Source organism: Puma concolor, chromosome F2, assembly GCF_028749965.1.
Source record: "Puma concolor isolate L17-30 chromosome F2, mPumCon1.1.hap2, whole genome shotgun sequence".
Taxonomy (NCBI): Eukaryota; Metazoa; Chordata; class Mammalia; order Carnivora; family Felidae; genus Puma; species Puma concolor.
In genome coordinates, this window is record NC_141684.1 from 8,381,979 (window position 1) to 8,387,978 (window position 6,000).

General features: G+C 39.1%; 1 long non-coding RNA gene and 1 pseudogene across 1 annotated transcript in view; both read left to right on the forward strand.

Moving 5' to 3' along the window:
* LOC147571812 (uncharacterized) overlaps nt 1-1,617 on the forward strand; it is a 312,308-nt gene extending 310,691 nt beyond the window's left edge. The window contains exon 4 of the long non-coding RNA XR_015246884.1: nt 1,420-1,617. This is a non-coding gene — a long non-coding RNA (uncharacterized LOC147571812). The remainder of the gene's footprint in view (nt 1-1,419) is intronic.
* Nucleotides 1,618-2,210: 593 nt separating this feature from the next.
* Nucleotides 2,211-5,039, forward strand: LOC147571813 (large ribosomal subunit protein eL32 pseudogene; annotated as a pseudogene).
* The last annotated feature ends 961 nt before the right edge of the window (nt 5,040-6,000 follow it).

Genomic DNA, 6,000 nt, shown 5'->3' on the forward strand with positions numbered 1-6,000 from the left:
TTGCCTAAAAATACGGAATTATCATCATTTTTAGGCATATTAACCTGTAATTTTTCTTTCTGAAGATATTCTTACTGGGTTTTGGTATCAAGGTTGTGCTGGTATGATAAAATGAAGTGAAAGGAATTTCTTTTTTTATGGTTATCTAGAAGAATTTATGTGTAGTTCAGTTTTTCTTCCTTAAACTGCTGGAAGAATTCATTGCCCTCATTATCAGTCTTTTTTTTTCATTAAATTTTTTTTAACGTTTTATTTATTTTTGAGACAGAGAGAGACAGAGCATGAATGGGGGAGGGGCAGAGAGAGAGGGAGACACAGAATCGGAAGCAGGCACCAGGCTCTGAGCCATCAGCCCAGAGCCCAACGCGGGGCTTGAACTCACGGACCGCGAGATCGTGACCTGAGCTGAAGTCGGACGTTCAACCGACTGAGCCACCCAGGCGCCCCTATCAGTCTTATAAGATTATTAATGGACATATAAAATAATAACAAACAAACAACAAATAAAATAGGAAGATTTAGGATTATTTGTATTTTCTATATTCTCTGTGTCAGTTTTAGAAAGTGTTAGGATTTGTCTTTTTAATATAAATTTTCAAGTCTATTGGGAAAAATGTCATTTATTTTATCCTCTTATCACATTAGTGTCTGTCAGATTTGTGGCGACATCCCCTTTTATGGCCCTAATGTTTGTAATTTGTACCATCATTCTTTTCTTGGTAAGTTTTTCAAAATGTTTATCAATTTTTTTCTTCATTTCAAAGAATAGCTTATGTCTGCCTATCTTCTCTCCTTCGTGTTTCCTATTATTAATTTCTGTTTTGATCTCCATCTTATTTCCTCCTAGGAGAAACTTTAATTGTCCCCCCCCCCCTTTTTTTGGTCAAAATTCCTGAGATGAAATTTTAGATCTTTGAATTCCCACCTTTCTTCTTTTCTATTATGTGTATTTAAAGTTATGAACTTAGCTGTAAGTATACTTTAACAAGATCTCACAACTTCTGACAGACATATGTTCATTACATTCACCTCAAAATGTTTTTGATTTCCTTCAGGATTACTATATTGATTCATATATTATTTATAAGCATATGTGTTAATTTCCAAATAGATATTTGGAATATTTCTATGTGTTGCTGCTTTCTAGCTTATTTCCCATGTAGGCAGAGAATGAATTCTCAATTGTGTTAATATTTGACATTTGCTGAGACTAGTCTATTGTCCATCATTTGATTAATTTTTGTAAACATTGGATAGGTGCTTGAAAAGATTGTGTTTCTTGAAATTGCTGGTTTCAGTATTCTACATATATCAGTTTGGTTAGTTTATGAGTTTATCATAATCAATTAAGTTTGTCTGAAACTGGGTTTCACTCTTTATAAAACCTAATTTACTTTTTTTCTTTGCTCTTCTCCCTAGGAATATATAATGATACATTTATAAATACCTGGAGGACATCTTGATTATTTATCAGCACTCCTTTTTCTTGGTCACCAAGAAATCTAAGTTATAAATAGCCCCGACATGATGCTCCATTTAGCCGTTCAGCTCGTCCATCTCCTGGCTGCAATCTTTTGATTTTCTGCACAGATGAATAAGCAAATGTCTTGAGTGATCAAAGGTGAGGCTACCAGGCTCTGTACTGCGCATTTCCTAATCTGTGGCAATTTTGCTTCTTAAATATTGGTTATTTCCATAGCCATAAAGTCTATGTCATTCTCTCTTGCCCCGATTAGTTTCTCTACTCCTTAGCATTCTCTTTTTGCTAAACTTCTCAGCCTGGAATACGTAAAAATCTATGAATGCCTTGCAGGAAAAAGTGACATAAAATGTTGGATTCACCCCAATGCATTTCCCTTCTCTCTATGGTCCTAATTCTGGCTCCATAAGTGACTCTTTGGTACATTCAAATTATTTTTGTATTAAAAAAAAAAAATTAAAAAAAAAAAAAAGGGGGCGCCTGGGTGGCGCAGTCGGTTAAGCGTCCGACTTCAGCCAGATCACGATCTCACGGTCCGTGAGTTCGAGCCCCGCGTCAGGCTCTGGGCTGATGGCTCGGAGCCTGGAGCCTGTTTCCGATTCTGTGTCTCCCTCTCTCTCTGCCCCTCCCCCATTCATGCTCTGTCTCTCTCTGTCCCAAAAAAATAAATAAACGTTGAAAAAAAAATTTTTTTTTTAAATTATTTTTGTATTTTGTCCATCTATTCTCTATGTTCTCAGCAGGAGTTTTAGACTGCTACGAGGTAGGTCTTCATTACCAGAAATAGAACTATTTTTGTTTGTTTGGTTCTGACTTCTTGAATTGAAACTATAACTCATTTAATTCCTATATTGTTGATTCTCATAAATAAATACATATCAGGTCATATACTTCTAAATATCACATTGACTTAATCTCTGAGGTTTTGATTTAACTGCTTTATAGTTCATTTCAAAATATCTTGCAATTTTCATTGTGATATTTTTCTTAACCCCTGAGTAATTAAGGATAGCTTTCAAAAAAATGTTTAGGCACATGCTTTTTTTTTCTTTTCTCTTTAAGATACATTTCCGTTACTGATTTTGAAGTCATTTATATTGTTGCCAGAGAATATGCTATCAAAGTGTGGTTCAGGGACTTGTACCATGTCATCAGCCAACAGTTATTAGAAATGTAAATTCTTTTTAAAAAAAAAAATACTTATTTCTTTGGGGGGGGGCATGCGTGCACATGAGCAGGGGAATGGCAGAGAGAGAGAGAGGCCGAGAGAGAGAGAATCCCAAGCAGGCGCTGCACTGTCAGAGCCCTGATGAGGGCCTCAGTCCCATGAACTGCGAGATCATAACCTGAGCTGAAATCAAGAGTCTGACGCTTAACCGCCTGAGCCACCCAGGTGCCCCAGAAATGTAAATTCTTAAGCTGCACCTCAATGTACTGAATCAGACTCTCTAGGAATTGAAGCCAGCTATCTTGTGGCTTAAGAAGCTTAACAGGTGATTCTTATTTACAATAAAGATTATTAGAATTTCTTAAGAATATAAGCCTTTCTTTGTGACTTAGTCTATGGTCAAGTTTTTAAAGAGACAATGTGTTCATAAAAACAATCCTATCTCTCTTTGTTGGGTGTAGAGTTTTACATTACATTCATTGTACTATTCAAATAATTAAATAATTTATATACTTTCCAGTTCTTCAATATTCTTGATCAGTTTCTTTAGAGAAGCATAAAATCATGGTTTTTTTCCCTCTTGCTATATTCATTTATTACTTCAAGGGATAATAATTGATGTCCACTATGTGCCAAATACTGTTGTTATTTTTAATATTAAGGAGTGAACATCCATTCTTATTAATGCTATTACTTTGAAGTTCAACTTTTTAAAATAATGATATGCCTTTGTCAACATTCCCTTACTTAGGATATGCATCTTATACATTTTCTTACTTATATCTCATTTACTCTGCAATTTTATTTTAGGTGGGTCTCTTGTGATCAATAAGAGGTAGAAATAGATAGTTTTCTTATTATTATTGTTATTGATAACCTTCGTTAAAAGGTTAATTAGTTTATGTGTTGTGATTACAGGCATACTCAGATATATGTCTATCCACTAATCCTTTTTTCCGGATTACTATCCTTTTCTAGTTGCCTCTTTCCCCTTCTTACTTTGTGAGGTTGATGAAAATATATCCCTTTTTTTATTGTTTTGCTAAAAAAAGCACATATTTCTATTCTCTTTATTGATGATTACCATATGGGTACTAAATATATATTCATCTATTGATTCAATGTGACTTGAACAAGATTGTTTTCCTAGCATTGACAAATTGATTCTAAAATTTATGTGGCAATTCAAAGGACCCAGAAGAGCCAAAATAATCTTTATATAACAACAGAACAAAATAAGATGGCTTTGAACTGCTGTCAGTTTTAGGCTAGGCAAAGAACAGAAGAACAAAAGAAAGGGGCGAAAAGAACCACCAGAATTTTTTTTTTTTTATATGAAATTTATTGTCAAATTGGTTTCCATACAACACCCAGTGCTCATCCCAAAACCACCAGAATTTTTGATAGAATAAGAAGAAAATGGCATAAAATTTGAGTAATTAAATGTCTAGAGAGAAAGGAGAGTAACGCTAGGGCAGAAAAATTATTTGAAAAAAATGAACGGTCTGATAAACTGAGAAAACTCTAAATGGGATAAGTATAAAAGAAACCAAACAAGGAACATCAAACCAAAAATTTCAAACAACAGTTTTTTTTTTTTTTTTAATTTTTTTTCAACGTTTATTTTTATTTTTGGGACAGGGAGAGACAGAGCATGAATGGGGGAAGGGCAGAGAGAGAGAGGGAGACACAGAATCGGAAACAGGCTCCAGGCTCCGAGCTGTCAGCCCAGAGCCTGACGCGGGGCTCGAACTCACGGACCGACCGCAAGATCGTGACCTGGCTGAAGTCGGACGCTTAACCGACTGCGCCACCCAGGCGCCCCTCAAACAACAGTTTTAAAAATTAAAATCATCAGCTAAAAGCAAAAGACCCAGAGAAACCTTGAAATCGATCAGAGATTTAAAGACACAGTTTTGTCACTTCCTTGGGGCAGCCTGCAGAGGTTAGTGGCCATCTCCTACTCGGCATCACGGCTGCCCTCAGACCTCTGGTGAAGCCCAAGATCATTAAAGAGAGGACCAAGAACCTCATCCTGCCCCAGTCAGAAAAAATATGTCAAAATGAAGCACAAGTGGTGGAAACCCAGAGGCATTGACGATAGGGTGCACAGAAGACTCAAGGGCCAGATTCTGATGCTCAACATTGATTATGGGAGCAACCAGGAAACAAAGCACATGCTTCCTGGTGGCTTCTGGAATTTCCCAGTCCACGACGTCAAGGAGCTTGAAGACCTGCTGATGTGCAACAAATCTTACTGTACAGAGCTTGCCCCCCGATGTCTCCTCCAAGAACCGCAAGGCCATTGTGGAAAGAGCAGCCTCGCTGGCCATCTGAGTCACCAGTTCCAATGCTGGGCTGCACAGCAAAGAAAATGAATACACAGCTTAGCTTATGTGTGTGTGGTATTTGTGTTAATAAAACCATAGAACTAGGGGCACCTAAGTGGCTCAGTTGGTTGAGCGTCTGTCTTCGGCTCAGGTCATGATCTCACAGTTCGTGGGTTCGAGCCCCGCGTCAGGCTCTGTGCTGACAGCTCAGAACCTAAAGCCTGCTTTGGATTCTGTATCTCTTTCTCTCTCTCTCTCTCTCTCTCTGCCCCTCCCCGGCTCATCCCCTCTCTCTCTCTCATAAATAAACATTAAAAAAAAAAAAAGTAAAACCAGAGAACTACCAAAAAAATTTAAAATAAGTAAAAAATGAAAACAGTTTTAGATGGTGTTGGCAAGATGGTGGGATTCAAAGTTCTCTGCTTGTATCTACCTGCGGCACAGTGATTTGGCATCAATCCTTGGGCAAAAGTGCCTTTGTGGGAGCCTTGGGACCCAGGTCGAACATTGTGATACCTGGGTAGAGTCCAAGACCAAGAGCCCGCACCCAGGTGGCTAACTGACTGGTCCTGGCTGCAGACCCAGAAACAGCTCTGTGCCCCTGCAGACTAGGCTACAGCCCCATTTGGTTGTCACGAGCACCATATGCTAAGGAACCGGGAGGAGTCACACCCACCCATACATTTAGTAATAGGCCACAGCCCTTACTTAGTCTGGGCTGTGGACCCTGAAGCCATGACCTGGCTTCAGACTCTCTTAGTCTCGGTCTGGGAGCCCCCGGACACAACCCACCCTGAAACAGCCCTTTAACTGAGCTCCAGCCACTCCCAGCTAGTCCCAGGGCAGTCCTGCCAGTCCAGAGATCCCAGCAAGAGGCACTCCCGCCGGCACCCCTGGAGATCCTAAAATGTCGCTGTGCTTGGCTCCAGACCATCCAGACACGGTCTGTGAGAAGTCCCGCGGGTCCAGGGACCTGACAGGGGGCAAGCCCATCATGCCCCTGAAGGGAGGCCAACAACCTA